The 24,452-nt window shown below is 34.9% G+C and overlaps 1 pseudogene; it reads right to left on the minus strand.

Annotated features, from left to right (window-relative positions):
- Positions 1-350: 350 nt before the first annotated feature.
- LOC100390658 (ribosome production factor 2 homolog pseudogene) lies at positions 351-1,324 on the minus strand (annotated as a pseudogene).
- Between the last annotated feature and the right edge of the window lie 23,128 nt (positions 1,325-24,452).

The following is a 24,452-nucleotide window of genomic DNA, read 5'->3' on the forward strand; positions in this document are numbered from 1 at the left end:
TATAAAACTAAGCCCATTTTCTCTTCTCCCTGGGCACATAGCTATATTATATGGCTCAGTGTTCCTTGCAGAAATGTGGCCATATAACTGAGTTTTAGCCAATGGAATGTGAGGGATATGACGTGAGCTTCTTCTAGACCTGGCTTGTAAGACCATTAATGGATTATCCCTACGCCCTTTTCTCTTCTGCTTACTTAATGCTGTCATCACTGTGAATTTGGAGGCCCTCTGAAAAGGTAGTAAGCCATGATCTGGAAGACTCCTATATCCTCAAATCACCTTCTAAATGGAGGGGAGATACCTGCCTATCAGGAAAAATTCACTTTGAACTCTAAGGAAATCAGCATTATTTACTTATTATTTTCTTCCACCAATTTTTTCAAAATTCTTTTTGACTTTTTCTCCTGGAATTCTGTTATCCTTTCTGCAGGTCATTTCTTCAACCCCTTCATTTTCCTAGTTTATAGTTTGCTTGGGTCTTGCTTCTGCATATGAATCCTTCCATAAGTTGTACCAAAACTATCATGGGAGATATTTTTCTTCTTTGGCTTGAGAGATTTTGGCATTTTCATAGATAATTTATAAATGTCATTGGATACCAGGTGTGTCCTCCTCAGAACCAGATCCAGTGAAGGTCCCTCTCTTCCAGTTCAATCCGTGGTGTTCAGGAACCAGATTTCTTCAACAGCAGCTTATAGCTTCCAAAGTAAATCTTCCCCTTCAGTGCAGTGAAGTGCATAACATACTCTAATCCAGCCAGGCGGATATTTGATACTGTGGGGCCTCTGAAGAAATCAATAAGAAGACTTTTTAGTCTTCTATAATCCTCTGTTACATAAAAATCATCACCAGCAAATGTTAACATGGATTTTGTTCCCTCAGGACATTTGCTGTTCTTAATGTCTTTTAGAGAGACAAAATTCTCAATACCTGATTCAATTATATATAGCACATGATAATCATACATACGACCTATGACTAGCTTATTTGGCTGCTTCTTCTTATGGGAGCCAAATATGAATAAATAATCATCTGACTTCTTTGAAAAGAATTCCAGTGATGTCTGATCCTCAAAAGGTCTTGTAATATTTTTCTTTTATACAGTACACCATATGGTTTTTTCAGTGCATACATATCTTTATATATATATATATATAATTGCATTTTAGGTTTTTGGGTACATGTGTGTCACTGTTGCATTTGCATTTCCCCCTTTAATCAGCGTGGCATTTTCAGTATCTTCATTAAGCTTCGGTTCTCTCTTCTCAAGGAATCTTTTGGCTCTTTTCATTGTGGGCTTTACAACTCGATCCAGAGCGTCCATTGCTACCACTACCTGCAACTCCTAACTGGGTGAATGCCAACATTAGTTATTTTTTAGCAATCATGGATTTTGGGCTTGCTCTTATAGAAACTATGATTAACAGAATGAATACACAGCCATCTAAAAGAAGAAAATATCTTACCAGAAAGTAAATAGAGATGTCTTACACACTGATTGGCACTAGATTATGCACATTGAATTAAGGAATGTTTTCACAAAACTGTATTTTATTGATCTACATTTTAATCCAAATGTTTTGTCTTCAGCAAAGCGAGAAGAAGAAAAGAGATGGGACATAAGTGGGGATAAGGACAGATAAATTGTTAAGTCTAAGAAAATGATAGATCAGGTAGATAAACAAGAGTGTGGCAAAAGAAACAAGGATAATTAGTATTAATCACACTCAGTTAAGGTGCTTTAAACTGCTGCATTCCTTCCTTCCTATATCTCTTCTGAGGAACTTATTATTACAAATATAAACAATGTTGTCTTTTGCTTTTCACAGTGGTTTGATGCCATATTTTCTTGACCCCATTTTACTCAGAAATATGATGTCATAAGTCTGATTTGAGAAATATCTTAAGTCTCAAGATAGCTAAAAGATTAAAACTGAAAAGATTATGTTGTACAAACTTTCTGTGAATCCCTGAAAGATTAACTTTTTATAGAGATTTGATTGATTTTTGAGTGAACTTTTAGTTGTCAGAAATGATTCTGTGCAACCTTTATAACCTTTATATCTAAAAGTACTGTGCAACTGCTTTTTGATGATTTTCAAAGAAGTTAGGATTTGATGTGAAAATCAGAGATCTTTTTTTTTTTCATTTGGGGATAGAGAGATGAGGATTCTAGGCAAGTAATTGGCAACTGAATCCTTGAATTGTCAATATTCCAAAAACTGTTTAACTGTTTGAAATATAATTTGAAATAATCTTTCTAGTAATTTTCAGAGATAAGTCACTTAAACACACTGGCAATTATAGCATACCCATGTGATCTCTTTACACATTTAAACTTTCCTTCCAAATAAGCTTTTAAATGCCTATGTAACAATTCTTTTCCATCTAACGAATTGTGATGATATTTTAATCTATATCAATCAATGAAATAGACAGTATTTTCTTGATAGTCTATGTATTATAATACACTTATATTAGCTTATTTTAGAAAAAATAGACAATGGTAGAAACTTTAGAGAAATAGATTTTAATTTTCAATTATCTAAGATCAAGACACAGTGGTCTTTTCTTGATATTGAGTAATGTTGAAGACAGATTTTTTTAATTTGGAAAACAAATTTTGGAGACAAGAAAAGTATCCGTTTTTAGGTTCATGCTTAAAGCAATTTTCAGGAAATATAACACTTCAATACGCCATTAACCTGACTTATTTTTCTGTGTAGACAAAAGTAATACACTCAGTATTTTTCATACCAGGTAGACAACTTTGGTGACAGATAAATTCGCTTCATTCTTTTGACTCTCAACATTTTATTAGTCTGGCAAAATCTATGAAGCGAAAAGCCTAACATCCTTGCACGATACTGTATATTTTATCCAGGATTCTACTTGAACTTAGGTTGATATTTATATATATAAAGAAAACCTATTCAGGAGGGGGAAATATTCAGATATTTAAACTTATAAACAAAACTAGGAAAACATACTAGCAGTAAGTACTAGCAGTATTTGCAGTAAAAGCCAAAAATATATTATATAACAGTAAAAATGTGTTATATCTATTATTTATTATATTTCTGGAACCATATTCCAGTTTTTTAATTTTAATATTAGTTAACAATTTTGCACATTTACCAGGTACTCTCCATTTAATCTTGGCAACCATCCTATGGGATAGACACTATTGTTATATGAAATATAACAAATTTTACAAAAGAGGAAACTTTTTTTCTTAAGAAATCCTTTCTTAGAGCACATTATATGCCATGCATTATATTGAACATTGAAAAATCACTTAATTCTAACAATTCTTTGAGGTAGGCACTTTGACTATCTTCACTTTAAAGATAACAAATTGGGTTAAGTAAAAAAAAAGTTACATTATTTTCCCAGTGTCACACAACTACTAAGCAGCACAGCAAAATTACAGACTCAATCAGTCTGGCTTCAGACTACTGCTTCAAACCTTCTTCTCAAATGTCATTTTTCATTTATTATTTCCCTCAATTATTTTCATTAAGAGGTTAAGGAAACTTTTAAGGCCCCATTTTTTTCAAATTTTCTACATTTCCTCCATGAAATTTGAATATCACAGATATACTTTTTAAGCATTCTATGTCTATATGTGCCTTGTGTATAAAAGAAAAAGATTTTGTTTATACCTCTGGAGGCAATTTTTGCACCTATTGGAAAGATAGCATTTCTGCTGTGAGGGTATGACTTAGAGGGATGGAAAATATATTTAAACTGAGGCCTTTATGTAATATCATCTTTAAACTCTAACAGAGAGGCCTCTTCCCTGGCTCCTACACATTAGGAAATCCTACTTAAGTCCTGTGTCCATGTCTCTTGCCATGGGGCAAGGAAACCAAGAGACTCATGGATGTACAATCCCATCCTTTACTTTTCAGCTGAACTAAAAGATCAGATAATAAGAATTTCCAGCTAAATTGGATTGGCACCTGCTTCTTCTTTGGCCAGAAGTTTAAGTCTAAATATATGGTTGCATGTGTACCTCTGGCCATAAGTGCAGTGGTTACAGTAATCTTTAAACAGAGTTTGGATATACAAGCTAGGATGTTCATATATGTGTGCAATAGGTCTTCTGTGATACACAATACAGCAGGCAGAAGAAAAGTCAATAGTCCATTGGCCAGGATATAGGTGCCAGGCTTCTTCTGGTCATTCTCAGTACAGAACTTTAAGAAGTTTGAGAATTCTAAACTGGAATATGGTCTTTAAAAAATAATGTTATAGGCCAAGCATGGTGGCTCATGCCTGTAATTCCAGCACTTTCAGAGGCCAAGCCGCTGGATCACTTGAAGGCAGGAGTTTGAGACCAGCCTGGCCAACATGGTGAAATATTGTCTCTACCAAAAATACAAAAATTAGCCACACATAGTGAAAGAAACCTATAATCCCAGCTACTCAGCTGGCTGAGGCATGAAAATGGCTTCAACCTGAGAAGCTGAGGTTACAGTGAGCTGTGATCATGGCACTGCCACTCCAACCTGAAGATAGAAATGCAGAGTTATAAACGAATGTTATTTAATATTTTGTTAGCCTGATTTATAAGTTTCAAATTTTGTGACACAGAGCATATAAACTTTTCATTGCACTCTTAAATCAGGAAAGAAGTGATCTTCCCTATCTAACTCCAGAAAAACACATAATCTTAATCCTTACATTGAGTAGCTTCTTCAAATCTGATGGAAAATGTGTTGATGAAAATAACCAAGCATTGATGCTAGCTTTCCTGTGTTAAAGGGAAGAAGCATCCTTTCCTTGAGTGTATGTTATTTGACATTTATTTAAAAAGTCTTTGTAAATTGTATGGGTAAGCAGTATACAAGAAAGCATGAGAGAATCGTTTTGTGAGCTCATGAGTGTCTTTGAGAATAGTGTCTAAAATGGAGTCTATCTCAAAATTTCCTAGAACTGTGGACTTTATTCTGTTCCACTGCTTTCTCCAACTAATTGTGGATGGTAAAGAAATTCAGTGATTTTTATTTACTAACTAGTCTTTAAAGCATCACTTATGAGATTTGGCAAGCTTTCCTGTGAATTTCTGTTACTGTAATTTAGAAGTTTCAAGAGTTTTTATAGATATCCTATCATGTTGACAATCTATCTTGTTCAAAGCCTTCTTGCAGTTTAAAAATTACCATATTGTTAATCTAAAAAAGCTTCCAATTTTCAACAAAACACAACTTCAAAAAAATCAATATTATAGTAGCTCAGTGCTTAGCAATGATTTATGAAGAATAGAAAACAAACATAGTAAGAATAACCAGAGAGAATAAAAAAGAAAAGACATTCATACAAGGTCAAATTTTCTTGATAAATAGAGAATGTCCAACCAAAAAAATCATTAAAAGTTGATGTACATTCATGTTGAAAATGTTCTTTGAAATTTCTATTTATACATGAATAAACCCACCACCTGAATTCTCTATAGGAAAGCTGTATGCTTTGAGAAAAAAAAAAGTGGTAATATAAAAATTGTTCAGAAACTTTACATTTTCTATTACAAAGGTTTCTATCTAATCATTTTAATAGCTTTTCCGTTAGAACATTGTGATTTTATGAAGTTAAAATTAAGGTGATGTTTATATCTAGCACTCTGAAAATTATTCTTAATTCTATAGAGGGAAGCCAACTTGAATATAGAGTAAGATTTTAGCTGTTTTTGCCTGTAAAATCTCCTCACCAGAATGCTGCTAATACTTCTGAATCAGCCAATTTGAAAATTAGCTAATGTTACTGACAATGATGCTAAACTGCTTGTGGATAAATGCTATGCAAAGCATAAGTGAGGTGATTTGTGTTACTATGTGTTATATGCGTAGTATTACTATGAATATAATATTTATTTTCTGATTATTTGCTGATGACTCAATTTAATCTTCGGGCACATGGGAGAATTTGCTAAGTCTCACTTTTGAATGGAAAATGAAATAAAAGTAAATTCAGATGTCCTTGAAAAAGTACTTTAAGAACCATAGTGCAGTTACCTTTGGAGATAGTGTCATAGTGACATTAACAACATCTGACAATGCTTACATGTATTAATGGTAGATTCTAAATACAACAATAAATAGGACATGGTCCTTGCCTTGCAGTTTTTCATAGGCAAATTTCTGGTTATGAATTAGAGAGTGATGTCTGGACTAAGCATGCAGGTGTGTACAATAATATATGAGTCTTTTGTGATCACAATCATTAAATATCCAAACACAATTATGGTAATTCACATTCCATTAATGAGAGTCAAAAGTCACTTCGGAATATCTTGATATTAAAATCACAGAAGTGAGATGCTGGTTATATTCTGTGAAGGTTACTATTGTCAACTTGATTGGACTGAAGGATGCAAAGTGGGAAAACAGTGCTTCTTTAATTGTCCCTTTTCTTCTTTGAATAATGAATGCTTCTCATCCACATCATTACAGCCATTTACTTCAGTATCTTTTATATTTTGAAAAAGTTACCTAACAGCTTCTAGTTACCAGCCATTTTCTCTGCTCCCCTTTAAGTTATACCGTTAGAAAGTTTTCTACACTCACATTCTTAACCTCCTCTCTTCCAGGTATCTCTCTTGAAGCCATTTAAAATGGGCCTTTAATCTTCTACTCCACAGAAACCATTCTAGTTAAAGGCTTACTGGAATCACTATGTGAAATAGAACACCACCACAAAGGGTTTTATCATCAGGCAAAAAGAGACTTTCATTTTCTGTCAGGTGTGTATTTAGATACCCAGACCATTTTAAAAATATATTTTTGAAAAAATATTATTTATAGTAATGTATGGAAAGATAACAGAGAATATTCACAGTAGTATATGTGGCAGTAATAGGTTGGAAGCACAGCTGGTTAGGAAAGGGGTTTTTTCTCAAACTTGTGAATCAATCTACATACAAAGCAAACAGAAACAAGATGTTGCATATCTGCTTGAAGACTCTGGATCCTGATTTTTGTTATTTCTGTAAAAATTAAACATTTAACAAAGCAAACAGGTATTGGGTTCTTAGCATTCCTATACAAAGAAAGATACTTTGTGTGTATTCATACTGGTCAGAATTATCACATGAACTTTGGTATATTCATAGACATCTTAAATTTAGAAAAAATTGAAAGGTTATATTTTTGTTAATTTGTGCCTTTTTTGGAAAATACAGAAAAAAGCGCAGTTGGAATGATATTATTATTTATATTCTTTGATACTTATAATTCACTTTTAAAAAATCAACACATATAAATAATTAAACAAGGAAAATAAGAAATGACCAAAATTTCTCTGCAAGATTATCTGAGGTAGCACAAACCTTCAAAAGATAGATACAGACTAATATAGAAAAAAAACAAATATCCAATAAAAGAGAGATGTTGGTATAATATATGTGTATGTTATATAATATGGTGATGTCCATTCAGATACAGAAGAAATGTTCTCACTGATTTCAAAGCAGAAATAAATGATGTGCAACAAATAATATAATTGTAATAAAATGGAAAATTATTAGCATTTATCTTCTCACAATATTATCATTGCTTTGTTTTATTTATAATTACATAAAACTATGCCATTGCATAATTGCTAGATTTGGCACTTACATTTAAAGCATTTGTAGATTACATAAAATTTTACTTACATAGGGCTGTTTCTTATTTGGGTGTTATCTTCAAGACAGAATATTTAATGCTCTAAATTTGGGGCTTGAATTATAATTTATTTTGGACAGTGGAAAGAGACAAAATTAATAATGTACTAAATTTGAGCCTACATTTTAAGAGGCCATGAATATTTCCACTTGCCAATGTAATCCTCTGCCATTGCCTTGAGAAGAGTGTGTCATGAGTAGTTCACTGGGGCCCAGGAGAGACAGGCATGTAAAGCAGAGCCTTCCAACCTGCCCATATACCTGAAACTTGGAACAGAGCCACCTCGCTGAGCCAATTAAAGATTATCCAAACTTCTTATAAACCTAAGAGTAAGCTTGATCCTGAGATCAAGTGTTGTCCAGAAAACTGCATATGAGTAAGCATTATAGTTTTTTTAAGCCACTGAAGTTTGGAGCAGTTTGTTATCCAAGCATTCATATAAAAATGGCTAACTGACACACATAGCTATTGCTTGTCACAGCAGGGAAGCACAAAACATAAATCAAAGTCCCTAAAAGGAAAGAGTAGAGTGCAGACTGAGATGAGGCAAATCAGTCAATATGAGTCTTACATTTGAAAAATGGGGCTAGGTAAAACACCTGTGGATTTGAAAATGTGCCTACTGCAAATGTCTTTCTGGCTATGTTATAGACTTGTGATATCTTCCCTTTTTTGGGATTTTGGAATGCAGCATGAAGCTGAATCTAAAAATGTACACTTCTTGTGTTTTGTTTTGTTTTGTTTTTTTAACAATAAGGGGACATGAACATGTAAATCTTTTATTTTTATAAGCTTGATTTTTTTGGAGAAAAATGGAGTTAGGGTTTATTTCTAGGCAGCAAAACCATGTATAACAAGGTTTGTGAGTTTCAGCGATATGGTTTGTCAGTGAAAAAGTTTTACAGTTAGTGGAGGTGGCCATTTGAATTTCATGACAATCCTCATATTTTCATTTAAAATGACTAACATACTAACTTTTCTTATTTTTAAGACATGGGATCTCGGTCTGTTGCTCAGGTTGGAAAATCACAGCTCACTGCAACCGTAAACTTTTGAACTTAATTAAACCTCCCAACTTAGCCTCCAGAATAGCTAGGACTACAAGTGCACAACACTATGCCTGTCATTTTTTTTTATAAAGACAAGGATCTCACTTTGCTGCATATACTGGCCTTTAACTCTTTGCTTCAAGCAGCCCTCCTGCTTCAGCCTACCAAAAGTTTGGGATTACAGGAGTGAGCTACCATGCCCAGCCTTTTTAATTTTTTAAAGATTTTTCTGATTGACATAAAAGTATTCATTGAGTGAAAGAATGAATAACTTTATAAAATAAACTGGTGAGCATCATCCGGGATTGCTCACCATCCAAGAACTGTGAAAATAAGAGAATGGTGACAGTGAGTACTAAACTCTATAAACCAAACAATAGTTACAAAATTTTATGAAGATGGGATTTCCTTTTTTTCTTCATTGAAACTGTGACTAAGACTGTCTTGGCTTTGCTATAATCTTAACAAGACCTAGCCAACTCTATATTTAGTCACCAGTCTTTGATAACTATAAACTGTGAGTGGAAGTATAGTATTTAAATATATCTTGGCTTTAAAAAGTAGATGTGTCTGAAATTAAAACTCTTTGTTGTAAGATTTCTACCTTTATATCAAATATTATGCAACTCATTCATGATTTTATAGGGTTTTTAAAAAACATATGGTTATTTTTAATCTTGCAAAAGGAAAGAATTATCTTATATTTTTAGAACATCTGAACAACCCTAAGGATTATCTCACATTTTTAGGACATTTTAGCAATCCTAAAGAAAGACTTATAAAAAAGCATTTGTGAAGCCAGATCATTTTTAGAATTGCAGAGATCCATCAGTTAGAACAATATTTTACTCTGTTTTTAAAGTAATGTACAATGTTTCCTATGACATGTCATACCTAAAAGCTATCTTTAAACAATTTATGCATTTTCAAAGTTCTAATGACAGAATCCCCAAAAAGTGGAAAAAAGTTTAATGATTACTCAACCTTATAAAATTTTCATATAAGCCTAAAGAAATCATGTCCTATAATAGTTTACAAATAAAATACTTTTCTATTTATCAATAACACATTTTTCTTTTTCTCTCTTTTGTAGAAAGTCTCACTAGAATTACTGGCATTTGTCCTCTTAATAAAGTTATTGGATGTTCACTCTAGTAATAGCTTTAGTAAGTTTTTTATTTGTTCTAAATAATACACAATGCAATTATACTTGCATTTACATTCTACTTCTATTACTTTTAGCAACTCAGTGAGTTTCTTAATGTGATACAGTGTTATAAATGTAATTTTATAGTAGTTGATAAAATAGGGATTTTGCTGGCATACTTATTGTTTTCAACGTAAATAATTTTTCTTTATCAGTCTATTATACTATATGATGTTGTTTTACTCATTGTAAAAAGTGTACTTTTAAAATAGGACATAATAAAAGATTCATTTATTACTCTACTCATGTGCAACTACTCTTTTGAAATATTATAAATATGCATCTAGTCATCACATTTAAAATTTCTTATACAAAATTGTATTGATATTCTTTACAAACTCAAGTTTATAAGGAGTTAGTAATAGAAAATAACTTTAGGATTGAGTTATTCTAAAATTTGTTAAATATTTGAAGCCATTGCATTAGTCTGTTTCTTACTGCTGTAAAGAAATACCTGAGACTGTGTAATTTATATAGAAAAGAGGTTTAATTGACTCACAGATTCACATGGTTTGGGAGACCTGAGGAAACTTACAATTATGACAGAAGGGGAAGTAGGCACCTTGTTCACAAGGTGTCAGGAGAGGGAAAGTGTGTGAAGAAGGAACTGTCAAACATGTATAAAACCATCAAATCTCATGAGAACTTACTATCATAAGAAGAGCATGAGGGAAACCAACCTCATGATACAATTACCTCCCACTGTATCCTTCCTTTGACACTGGGGGTTATGGCAATTACAATACAAGATTTGGGTGGGGACACTGCCATAACATATCAGCCACTAATATGTATTATTTCAAAAATATTTCATTTTTTAAGCTCCAAGTTCAGAGAGTACAACATGATGCAGAACCAAAAGCACTAAATATAAGAAGCTGCCAATTTGAGTAGTACAAAAAGTACATGCTGTTTATGCCTGCACACTGAGCCAAGGGCACTTTTTGTAATGGCAAATAGAGATTTGCAAACTGCCTGAGCAGTCTCTTAATGGGATTCAATGAAAGCAGATATTTCATACCTTCATGGTTTCCAAAAACAGTACCTACAAAATTACTCAGGAATTTAAGCTTTAAAAGGCTTCCAGGAGACACCTTGGAGATAAAAGCAGGCCTACTACTTTTACCTCCTACTGCTTTTATCTCCTACTGCTTTTACTACTAGGCTGGTCACTCAGTACCCATTGAGAGAAACTAGAGACTAAAATGATGTGTTTCCCATGAATCATATCTCCCCTTACCTGCCCTTCTTCTTCTTGTCTTCCTTGTTTGTGGTAGAAAACGGATAGTTATGTGGAAATAAACAAAGAGAACAAAGACAAAACCCCAAAAAACAAACAAACAAAAACAATCAGCTGGATTTAGCTCTCAGGCCATTTTTGCAAATATCTAATATAAAAAAGGAACTATATGCAATCCACATTTCACGTATGGCTAGCCCACGCCTAAGATAGATTAAATTCACCTTGAACAATCATTCCTTGATTTTTGGGCAGTTCAGTGACTTAACCTTAAAATTTTCATGAATTCCTAAATGTTCACATTCTTGGAATTACCTCTGCCTCTTAATTAGTTAAGTTGAGTCATGGTCTTATTCTATGTATTCATTTAAGAATTTGTTCCACAACAAATTTGTTTGCCCACAAAAGAAAACCATCATTTGTTGGATTATTGGTTGCAAATAACAGATAACCCAAAAAATTATGGCTTCACAAATGGATGTTGTTTTCCTTACATTATAAGAAATTCAATGATATGAGCCCCAGCCTGGTAGAGCAGTTCAATAATGCCATAGGCAAGACAGACTCTTTCATATTTAGTTTGTTGTTTTTAATATGCAGGTTTTTCTCATGATGGTTGTCTCCTCATGTTACAAGTTTTCTGGCACACATTCAGATTTTCACTCTATCCAGGTAGAAGAAAGCAGAAAGGCAGAAGCTAGAAGGCACGCTAGTGGATTTCATCATTTCAAAGGGGCATTCCAGCAAGTCTTAACCAACAGCTTGTACTGTACCTGCTTGGAAGGATGATTTTAATAATGTGGAATATAAGACAGTACCTGGTGGTGGGAGGGGAGGGGTGGGGTCTTCCCAAAGATGGCTGACTAGAAGCAATGCTGTTAAGAGGCTCCCATCGAGAAAAACCATAATAAGCATGTGAATCCTTCATTGGCAACCAAGGTTCTCTGACTAAAAGGTAGGCATGACCCATGGAGAGAAAGAAGAGCAGTATGGTATGGCAGCCCACCTGAGAGCCACACGGGGAAGGGGAACCCCCTGCCCCCAACCAAGGGAGGTGGTGAGTGAGCACAACCCATTCAGAGAAACTGTGCTTTTTCCACAGAACTGGCCAACCCACGAATTGGTGTATCCCACTCATGAACCCATGCCACCGGGGCCTAGCGTCCCAATCCTAGAACATGAAGATTTTTACAGCCTCTCTGCTGGAATCTCCTTAAGCCTACTGAACTCCTGGGGAGGGGCAACAGTCCCAGCTATGGCTGCCTTCTGTCTAAGCCATTAGAGCTCCTTGAGGGAAAAGCAGGAGCCAGCACTGGGACTCGCAACTGCCTAACATGCTAAGCTTCCTAGGCAGAAGAAGGCTAGCACCCATCTCTATAGCTTCAGCCTGCACTTTTGCCCTGCTGGAGCCAAAGGAGGCTGGATGGCTTGGTACCAAGGCTTGTCCCCCATAGCCCAACACACCAACTGTGGTATTCTGTGGGCAGAGTGACTCTTCAGACCTGACTCTAACTCATCCTGCCTCACTGGGCGGGGCTTCTCTACAAGATATTCATTAACTCCAGCCAGTGGTTCAGGGAGGGAACTCAGGGAGGGAACTCAGGGGTGGCCACAGTCTTTGCAGACTAGTAGACTTAGCCTCTCCTCCTGGTAGTTCTTAGGAGTCCAGTCAACCCAGATGAGTGGGTTTCCCACAAGTAAAACACACCCTCTCCACAAAGGGACAAAGTGCTTCATTAAATGCATCGTGCTCCCCATGCCACTCAACTGAGTGAGACCCTCCCACAGGGGTTGTCAAACACCCTATAGAAGAGCAATCCTACTGGCATCAGGTTGGTGCCCCTCAAAGTCAGAGGTCCCAGAAGAAGGAGCAGGTACCGATCTTTGCTGCCTTCTAGCCTCCTTGAATGACTTCTCCAGTCAAAGGAGAGTATCAGATGAACAGGGTGTTAAGTGAACCCCCCAGCAAACTGCAGAAGAGAGATCTGACTATTGAAGAAAAACAAACAAGCGGAAAGTGACAACAACAGCATCATCAACAACAACAAGAAGCCCACACAAGATCCCCATCCAAAGGTCAGCAGCCTCAAAGACTAAAACTAGACAAACTCATGAAAATAAAAAAGAATCAATTAAAAAAATACTGAAAGCCCAAAGGCTAGAGTGCCTTCTCTCCTCCAGATGATTCCAACATCTTGCCATCGAGAGCACAGAACTGGAAGGAGGAACAGATGGATAAATGGACAGAAGTAGGCTTCAAAAGATGGGTAATAAAAAACAAATGATAAGGAGCATGTTCTAACCCAATGCAAAGAAGCTAAGAACCTTGATAAAAGCTTAGAGGAATTTCTGACTAGAGTAAACAGTTTAGAGAGAAACATAAATGACATGAGGGAGCTTAAAAACACTGCACAAGAACTTCATGAAGCATACACAAATATCAACATCTGAACTGACCAAGCAGAAGAAAGGGTATCAGAGTTTGAAGAGTACCTTACTGAAATAAGACATGCAGAAATGAATATAGAAAAAAGAATGAAAAGGAATGAACAAAGTTAAGAAATACGTGACTTCATAAAAAGACTGAACCTATGACTGATTGGAGTACCAGAAGGAGATGGAGAGAATGGAAACAAACTGGAAAACAACTTTAGCATATTATCCAGGAGAAGTTGCCCAACCTAGCAAGACAGGCCAACATGCAAATTCAGGAAATACAGAGAACACCATTGAGAAACTCCATGAGAAGACCAAACCCAAGAAACACAATCATCGGATTCCCCAAAGTCAAAATGAAAGAAAAACTAAGGGCAGCCAGAGAGAAAGTCCAGGTCACATACAAAGGGAAGCCCATCAGACTAACAGTGGGCTTCTCAGCAGAAACCCTGCAAGCCAGAAGAGATTGGGGACCAATATTCAACATTTTTTTCAACCCAGAATTTCATATCCAGCCAAACTAAGCTTCATAAGGGAAGGAGAAATAAAATCCTTTTCAGATAAGCAAATGCTTTTTGTTGCCACCAGGTCTGCCCTGCAAGAGCCACTGAAAGAAGCACTAAATATGAAAAGGAAAAACCAGTACCAGTCACTGCAAAAACACACCAAAATAGAAGGACCAATGACAGTGCAAAGAAACTGCATCAAGTAGTGTGCAAAATAACCAAATAGCACCATGATGACAGGATCAAATTTAAACATAACTATACTATACTTAAATGTAAATGGGCTAAATGCCCCAATTAAAAGACAAAGACTGGCAAATTGGATAAGGAGTAAAGACCTTTTGGTGTTCTGTATTCAGGAGACCCATCTTATGTGCAAAAGCACACACAGGCTCAAAATAAAGGGATGGAGGAAAATTTACCCTGCAAATGGAAAGCAAAAAAAAAAAAAAAAAAAAAAGCAGGGCTTACAATCCTAGTCTGATATCTCTGATAATAGACTTTAAACCAACAAAGATAAAAAAGGACAATTATGGGCATTACATAATGGTAAAGGGAACAATTCACCAAGAAGAGCTAACTATTCTGAATATATATGAACCCAATAAGGAGGACCCAGCTTCATAAAACAAGTTTTTACAGACCTACAAAGAGACTTAGACTCCTGCACAATAATAGCGGGAGACTGTAACACCCCACTGTCAGTCTTAGGCAGATCAATGAGACAGAAAATTAACACAGATATTTAGGACTTAAACTCAGCTCTGGATCAAGTGGACTTAATAGACATTTACAGAACTCTTTATCCCAGTCAACAGATATACATACTTCTCAGTGCCAACTGGCACTTATTCCAAAATTGACCACATAATTGGAAGTAAAACACTCCTCAGGAAATGCAAAAAAACCTGAATTCATAACAGTCTCTCAGACCACAGTGCAATCAAATTAGAACTCAGGATTAAGAAACTCACTCAAAACCACACAATTTCATGGAAATTGAACAACCTTCTCCTAAATGACTCCTGTGTAAATAACAAAATTAAGGCAGAAATCAAGAAGTTCTTTGAAACCAATGAGAACAAAGAGACAACATATCAGAATCTCTGGGACACAGCTAAAGCAGGGTTCAGAGTGAAATTTATAGTGCTAAATGCCTACACCAGAAAGGTAGAAAGATCTCAGATTGATGCCTTAATATCACAATTAGAACAGCTAGAGAGGCAAGAGCAAATTAATCCAAAAGCTAGTAGAAAACAAGAAATAACTAAGATCAGAGAAGATTTGAAGGATATCAAGACACACACAAAAAAACCCTTCAAAAAAATCTGTGAATCTAGTAGGTGGTGTTTTGAAATAATTAGCAAAATAGATAGACTGCTAGCTAGACTAATAGAGAAGAGAGAGAAGAATCATATAGATACAATAAAGAAGGTAAAGAAGATATCACCACTAACCTCACAGAAACATCAACTACCATCAGAAAATACTATAAACACTTTTGCACAAACAAACTAGAAAATCTAGAAGAAATAAATAAATTCCTGAATGCATACACCCTACCAAGACTAAGAAGTTGAATCCCTGAATAGGCCAATAACAAGCTCTGAAATTGAGGTAATAATTAATAGACTACCAACCAAGAAAAGCTCAGGACCAGATGGATTCACAGCCAAATTCTATTCTTTCTTCTATCTCTTTCCCCTTGATTTGTAGAGGGGAAAATTATAGCATTCATTGCAGCATTTTGCAAAACACATTAATTGACAAACAGTGAAAGGCCCCCCTAAAAATTCCTGACCTGGAGAAAACTGCAGGAACCATGAGAGTTTTCAGAAGCCTCTTTTATGTAGAAGAACTATAGAATCTTCTTATGTACAGGAACATTTATGTGATTTGAAATAAAACAGACCTGGTATCAAACTTGAATTATAATTGATGGACTGTCTACTATTTTAAGATTATCTCAGCAAAGATTTATAGTAGCTTAGCTTCTTACTAGCTTAAGCATTAAGAGATTGGAAAGCTACTGAGATGTCTTGCAAAGTTTAAGGAAGGGATGAAAGAATAGGCCAGGTCTCAAGACCATAGGGACTAACATGAAGTAGTCATCATCTACAAAACTCTTTTCTTTATATTTTCCATTCTCTTACCTTCCCCCACAAATGGCATTCATTCTCTTATGGCTCAGGCAGGAGCACCTTCTGCTCTAGGGCTGCATCCTTAAACTTATGACTAAAGTTAAAGAAAGAGTTTGGGGGAATAGGGGAGGGACAGTGGTGGGTGGGGAGTTGGGGAGGGATATCATGGGGAGAAATGCCAGATATAGGTGAAGAGGAGGAAGGCAGCAAATCACACTGCCACGTGTGTACCTATGCAACTATCTTGCATGTTCTTCACATGTACCCCAAAACCTAAAATGCAATAAAAAACAAAAGAAAGTAAGTAGTCCACCTACAGGTGGGTAGCCCAGGGACCTTGGGGCACCTCACCTGGGCCATCATCAGCCCAGGCTTCTTTTTCTACTCTGCAGTGCTTAACATGTGTGTTTATTTTCCTGGTAGTCTCATGGTTACAGTATGGCTGTCCCACCTTTAGTTTCCCATCTAGGTTTTAGGTAGGTAGCAACCAAACAAACAAACAAAGCACAACAAAAACAACAAGGAAGAATGGGAGGAGCCTCTATCAGGAAAGCAGAACTTTTGATCTCCAACAGACTTGAGTTTATATCTCCAGGATGGAACTGTGTCACATGCTATTCTTGGCTGCAAGGGAGGTGAGGAAATGTAGATATTTTTTTAGTTGGGTATACTGTGGCCTAATCAAAATTGGGGTTTTTATTTGTGGTAAAAAAGTGGAAAGGGTATTGGACAGATGACTAGCAGGGTCGGTCCCATGGAAAAGCCAGAGGTAGTTCCTGAAGAATGATGAAGACCTACTTTCAGAGCTTGAAGATGTGGCAAGATTATGAATGCGTGGTTGGCTGAGACATTTCAGGCAAGATTGTGAAAGCTCTGAGCAGAATTTCAAGCACTCAGATACTGATTCACCATTCTTTTATATTTCACAATTAAAGTACTCCTTATTAGTTAACCCCCCCCCCAAAAAAAAGAGTTCACTACTAACTGCAGCAAAAATCAAGAGAAGCAACACTAATTGTACCACCTGGGATCTATTTACTCCCTCACAATAATAGTGGGAGACTTAAACACTCCACTGTTAGTATTAGACAGAACAATGAGACAGAAAATTAACAAGGATATCCAGGACTTGAACTCAGATCTGGAGCAAGCAAACCTAAGAGACATCTACAGAACCCTCCACCTCAAGTTTACATAATATACATTCTTTTTGGCACCACATCGCACTTGCTCTAAAGTTGACCACATAATTGGAAGCAAATCACTCCTCAGCAAATGCAAGAGAATGGAAATCATACCCTTCTATCCAACATCCAATTACTACTGCCATGAATGTTTGCTCCTTTTCTTCAGAAAGGAGTTTGTTATGGGAAAATAAAAAGTATGAGGATTGTAGCAAGTAAAATTAATACATAACATGAGGTCTTATATTTGCATCTGAAAAATTAAATAACTATCCAACTTAAAGGTTTATGATAAAATCTACAATGAGGATAAATGAAATAATGAACAAAGAGCAATTGGAACACTATAGAGACTGAATAACTATTTGTTTATCATTCCTCTTACCCTTTGTCCTTGCCCTGGACAGCTGCTATTCAAGACAAGGAGTAATTAGGTGAGAAAAATAGGAAAGGCAGGAGAGGACTTGCTATTTTACTTCTTCTCTACCAACATTTTCTGTCCTATGTTCTGAACACTTTGCAACTCTACAAAAGTGGCAATGGACCAAGATGCATCTTCTCTCTGGACTTTTATTTCATTATTTCTGTTTTTCTAGCATTTTACATTTTGCCTCATTATGGTTACATCACAATGCATTATATAGCTATTTGTGTACGTATTTTTCTCCTCCAGGAGACTCTTAGATGATACAAACCATATTTTATTTATACATTAACCCCTATGTGGTAAGTGCTCAAAGACAATTAATGATTACTATGGTTATGGAGTTTATCCTGTGATTATCTATTAACTGCATTGCTTATAACAAGTACATAATTATTACCATAATGTAAAACGTGATATGTGTCATTAAGAAGTTACTATACAACTTTATAGTACTTTTTGCATACTTCATTTAATTCTATAATTATACAAAGTTGAAATATTATTCTCACCTATCCTTTTCTCCTCTTTGCTTCACTTAATTTTTAAATACAGGGCAGAATTAAAAAGGCAAAGTGATTTTTCTATAGCACCAAATTAGAAAGTATCAGAGTCCAGATTTTGGAATATTTTTCAGCATAACATTTGTATAAATGTTATATACTTCACAAGATAAATATACAGATAGCAGCAATATACGCTGCTGAGGACTTTGTTGTTAAACCTTGTTTGCAGTTTATACACTGGAGAGCATTCTTCTCTGGCAGAATTTTGCCACATATACAGGCTGAAGATTGTGTAGTAGTTGTGCTGTTCTTATGCCTCTCACTTGTTAACCTGGTTTTTTTTTAAGCACTTTAAAAAGCACCTGTGTACTTAGCCTGTCTTGTAGTATTTAACTCAGAGTCCTCTCAACACAACACTCTGTTAATGTGGAGACACTCTGTTCATGGGAAGACAGTAAGGCCAGGCTTAAGACCAGGAGAGCTTTGGCCAATCATTGAGAAATCACTGAGTTTATAACTTTCCCACCCACAGCACACAATGTGCTTATTCTTTTTCATATATAATTATGACCTGTTAACAGATGTTTTTCCACAAATAAAATTTAGGTTAGAGAGATCAATAAACCTGGAGTCCATGAGCTTCTGTTTGTTTTTGTTATTTATTCATGTATAATTTGTATAAATTATTCAATTTGTACAAAGAACAAATGCAGTTTTGCTACATGGATATATTATGTAGTGGTGATGTCCGGGCTTTTAGAGTAATCATCACCTGAATAATGTACATTGTACCAATTAATAACTTATCATCCAGCTTCCCCACCCCCATGCTTCTGAGTCTCCAAAAAAGTACTTTTTGGATATCTGAGAAAGGACTAATATCCAGAATTTATAAGTAATTTAAACAAATCAATAAGAAAAAAATAAAATAGCCCATTAAAAAGTGAGCAAAGCATGTGAACATACAGACATTTCCCAACAGAAGACGTATAAGTGGCCAACAAACATAAAAATATGCTTGACAGCACTAATCATCAGAGAAATGTAAATCAAAAAGACAATTAGATACCATCTCATACCAGTGAGAATGGCTATTACTGCAAAGTTAAAAAATAATGGATGTTGGCAAGTTTGCAGAAAAAAGAGGAATGCTTATACAGTGTTGGTGGGAATGTAAATTAGTTCAGCCCCAGTGAAAACAAGTTTGAAGTTTTCTCAAATAACTAAATATAAAGCTTTTATTTTACCCAGCAATCCCGTTAATGGATATATATGCAAGGGAAAATAAATCATTCTTTCAAATCTTGCCTGCACCCATATGTTTATCACAGCACTGTTCAAATGGCAAAGACAAGGAACCAACTTATGTGCCATCAATGAAGGATTGGATAAGGAAAATATGGTACACAGAATACAATGCAGCCATACAAATAATGAAGTTATGTTATTTGCAGTAACGTGGATGCAGCTGAGGCCATTATTCTAAGTGATTTAATGATTTAATGTAGAAACAGAAAATCAGATATTGCATGTTCTCACTTATAGGGCGGAGCTAGACATTGCATACATGTGGTCATAAAGATCAGAAAAATAGACACTGGGTACTCCAAATGTGGGTGAGCAGGAAGGAGAAAAGGGCTGAAAAACTTCCTATTGCACACTATGGCCCATATATGAGTGATGTGATCAATCATACACCAAACCTCAGCTTCACACAACACAGCCTTCTAAAAAACCTGCACGTGTACACCTGAATCTAAAAAGAAAAAGAAAAAGAAAACGCTGAAAATAAATTCATGTAGCTGCAGCCAATCCATTTTCATCATAGATACTGTATTAGTCTGTTTTCACACTACTGAAAAGACATAGTCACAACTGGGCAATTTACAAAGGAAAGAGGTTTAATATGAACTTACAGTTTCATGTGACTGAGAAAGCCTCACAATCCTGGCAGAAGGCAAGAAGGATCAAGTCACCTCTTATATAAAAAGTAAAAGAGCTTGTTCAAAGAAACTCCTCCTTATAATTCCATCAGGTCTTGTGAAACAATCCATCACCAGGAGAACACCATGGGAAAGACCTGATCCGATGATCCAGTTACCTCCCATCAGGTCCCTCCAGCAACACAGGAATTCAAGATGAGATTTGGGTGAGGACCCAGCCAAACCATATCATACACCAAGAACATACATTGGGGAAAGGACAGTTCCTAATAAATGTTGCTGGAAAAGCTACAATATGCAGAAGTGTAAAACTAGACCCCCATTTTTTACCTTATACAAAAATCAACTCAAAATATATTAAAAACTTATATTCAAGATGCAAAACTATGAAACTACTAGAAGAAAACATTGGAGAAATTCCCCAGGGCATTTGATTGGACAAAAATATTTGGAGTAAGACCTCAAAAGCAAAAGCAAAAGTAGATAAATGGGATTACATAGAGCTGAAAAGCTTCTTCATAGCAAAGAAAACAAACAAAATGAAGAGACAACCTACCCAATGGGAGAAAATATTTACAAATTAGTCTATGAAAATCCTTATAGATTTATAAAGATTCATAGATTTATAAAGTGCTATCTTTGTAGCACTTGGAACATTGTGGTTAGTTGCATAGCCACAAAGCTAATATGTAAGTTGAGATATTTTAGGACATATATTGTGATATTTAAGATGTTTTAAAAATGATTTGAAGGCAAATAATTTATTTATATCAATGATTTCTCTTCACAACTTTGGAGTGGACGATAAAGTCCTTATTGGTGTTTACTCGCCAAAAATTAAATTATAGATGTTTATTTTATGATATATTAGAAAACATTGTATCATATATTTCATAGTTACTTTAAAGGGAAAAAAATCTAGTTTGAAAAAAAGTGTGTATTTTGTTTTATTTTTATGTATTTACTTCCAAACTTCTTGACGTTTTAGCAGAATTCATCTCAATGTGACAAGAAAATTGAGGAATTTATTCAAGTCCAAAAGGAAAAGGTCTCTCTCCAATCTGCTAAAATAGAATCATATAATTTCATATAATATAATATAGTACAATATAACATAACACTATATATATAAAATATAATGAAATTATGGAAGTTACATCTCATCATCTTTGCCATATTATGTTTGTTAGAAATGTATCATAGATCCTGACTGAATTCAAGTGGTGGGAATTACAAAGCTACAGAGTTGATTTAAGGGTAACTTAAAGTTCAAGATAGAATGTGTCTGCCTCAGAAATGACCATCAACATATCTGTCCTTGTTTCATTGCCTCATACTTGAGCCATAGTATAATATAGCAGCGACAACAGCAGCAGCAGAACTAGGACATTCACATGAAGGTTAGAAATCACACCAATACATTTCAATACATTTTTTCTGCAGGATCCTGGGTCACAGCAGGTGAAGGGTATCCACTTCATGTAGAGACAGATGAGCCAAAGGTAGATGTAAATCTCTTTAAAAATGCCATCTGGCTCTGAAGAATCTATAGACATAGTCTGTAGTGATGAATGTCAAAAAAAGAAGAAAGAGGAATTTAGCAGGAAACTATTCTGATTGCACCACAGAAAGCACCTCTGACTTGCTGTGATATCTGTTAAAATAGAAGGCTATAGAATAGATGTCTAAAACAGAATTTATCACACTAAAAGCTCTCAATCAATATCCATGCTGGTAGCATAGTTTGCAGTTGCATGTGTGAACAGAAGAGAATGGGTTGGAATAATCTTTACACAGTAGTAACTTCGCTGTGATCTTTTACTTTCTTGTCATATTATCTGCTACATTAAGTGATCTTGAACCTGAGGAACAATTTTTATTTTATCCTTAACAAGTGCATTTGAAAAATCTCAATGTATAATGACCACAAAAAAGTTTGTATTTAAAATTGAGTTTTAAGGCAGCTAATTAAACTAGTAGAAGTACATAGGAAAATCTGTTAGACTTTTCATTTGCCAGACTAGATGAAATAGCAATCAATATAATATTTACAATTTATCTTTAATGTATTAATCTTTATGCACTAAATACCTTGCTTCTCTTGTATTATAGCTAATGGTTAACAAAATCACGTCACAAAAATAAATAAAGTTAAATTTAATATAATTTTCTCATGGCTGTGCAGCTAGTAGGAAGTAGAACGGGTCTTTAAACCCAGGTTTGCCTGGCAAAACAGTGTTTGTCATGATACCAATCATAGTTTGAACCAGTAAAAACATAGATATTTTCTTCTAAAGATTATAGGCATGAGGAAGAGGAAAATGGAGGATCATAATGAAGAAAATTTACAAGTCTCATTTCATCGGGAGCAAAGAAATAATTGAGCAAATGTTTTCCTTATAGCATCAGAAATAACAGTTGAGAAATGTTACACTGAATATAAGAATTTTAACTAGGTAACTTAAAACGTAATAAATTTTGCTTCAGAATCTTACTATTGGCAACATTAATAAAGCAAATATTTGAGATTATTATAAAATTTCTTCCATCAAATGAAATTATGGAACCATCTCAAAGAATATCAACTTATTCAGTTAAAGATTTATTAAGCATCTGAGTTATGTCAGATAATATGTTAAACGTTATAGTTAAAATAGTTAACGTTGATTCCTCTGCTTAAGTGGTTTATATTCTAATGAATGAAACTTTGAAAGCATTGTAGCTATATAAACAAGTAAGTGAAGATATAAATAATTATAGCTTGTTTTCCACCATTTGCTTTACCATCAGCCTGACATTTATTCACCATTGCCTTTGGTTTGATGAAAAGGAGTTTCATAATACGTTTAAGCCTTTATTCTAACATCTGTCTGCTATTTCAGATAAATTCTTACCCACAATAGTCATATTTAAAAGGAATTTCTGATGAATAATAATTTCTTTTTGGAAATGCAGTGCAATGCATTAGTAGTACAAGAAATATAAACCATACTAACTTAAGTAAATAGTTTAATAGTGTTTTTAAGATAATTATGTACTTTCTTAAAATATTTGAACATACACATAACACATAGGGACTGAAGTAATATACAGATCCTTGCTCACTGAAATAAATTATCCTTAGTTAATTATTCAAAGGAACATGTAGAAAAGCATGTACTTTTGATTGAGACCTGGGTACTAGCAACTGTCATTTTAAAATTGATCTGAGAAATCTACTTGTATTTACAATACCCAAGTGCCAATACTTTGTTTTAATTGTACTAATGTCAAGAGTTATTATAAATATTAAAGATGAGAAACTAAAGGTATTCATGAAGAGTGACTTTAATTATTGTTATGCCTTTAAAATCTTGAAAGGACACAGAGAAGCTGTCACCTCAAAGTTGTAAGAAGCTCCAAATTCTATTTTTTTAAATCTTATTTGTTTTTCTTTGGGATGGGAATTTCTAGAAAAATGCAGAGAAAAGTGTTTCCAGATGCCTCTCCCATGGCCCACAGTACACCAACAGCCCACAATATGTAACATCAAAATATGTTAAAACTATTTGTCTTAATCTGTCTTGGGTTGCTATAGCAGACTACCTGAGGCTAGATAATTAGCAAATAAATTAGGTTTATTTGGCTCATAATTCTGGTACCTGAAAGGTTGAAGGCTGAGCAGCTGTATCTGCTGAGGACCTCAGGCTGCTTCTAATCATTGCAGACAGCAAAAGAGGAGCAGATGTGTGCAAAGAGACCACATGATATGATAGGAGGTAAGAGAGAGAAACTGAGAAAACCAAACTCTTTTTAACAACTTGCTCTCATGGAAGCCGATTCATTCCCACCTGAAGAAGAACTTACCCCATGGGAGGGCATTAATCTATTCATGAGGGATCCCCCCTCATGACCAAATGCCTCAACTAGGTCCAATCTCCCAACATTGCCACACCACAAATAAATTTTAACATAAATTTTAGTGGAGACAAACTAAATGCAAATGATGGCACTATTAGTGAAAAGTAACTTGAAATTCATTCAGTGATTTCTTGCCCTCATTAAGTAAGCATCTGCAGTTATCCAGAATACAAAGTATATTCTTGTTGTTGAAGATTAACCAAAATGATCTTCGGATATTTCATTAAAGAAAACAAACCTAACCAGGCA

Source organism: Callithrix jacchus, chromosome 10 (assembly GCF_049354715.1).
Source record: "Callithrix jacchus isolate 240 chromosome 10, calJac240_pri, whole genome shotgun sequence".
NCBI classification, from domain to species: Eukaryota; Metazoa; Chordata; class Mammalia; order Primates; family Cebidae; genus Callithrix; species Callithrix jacchus.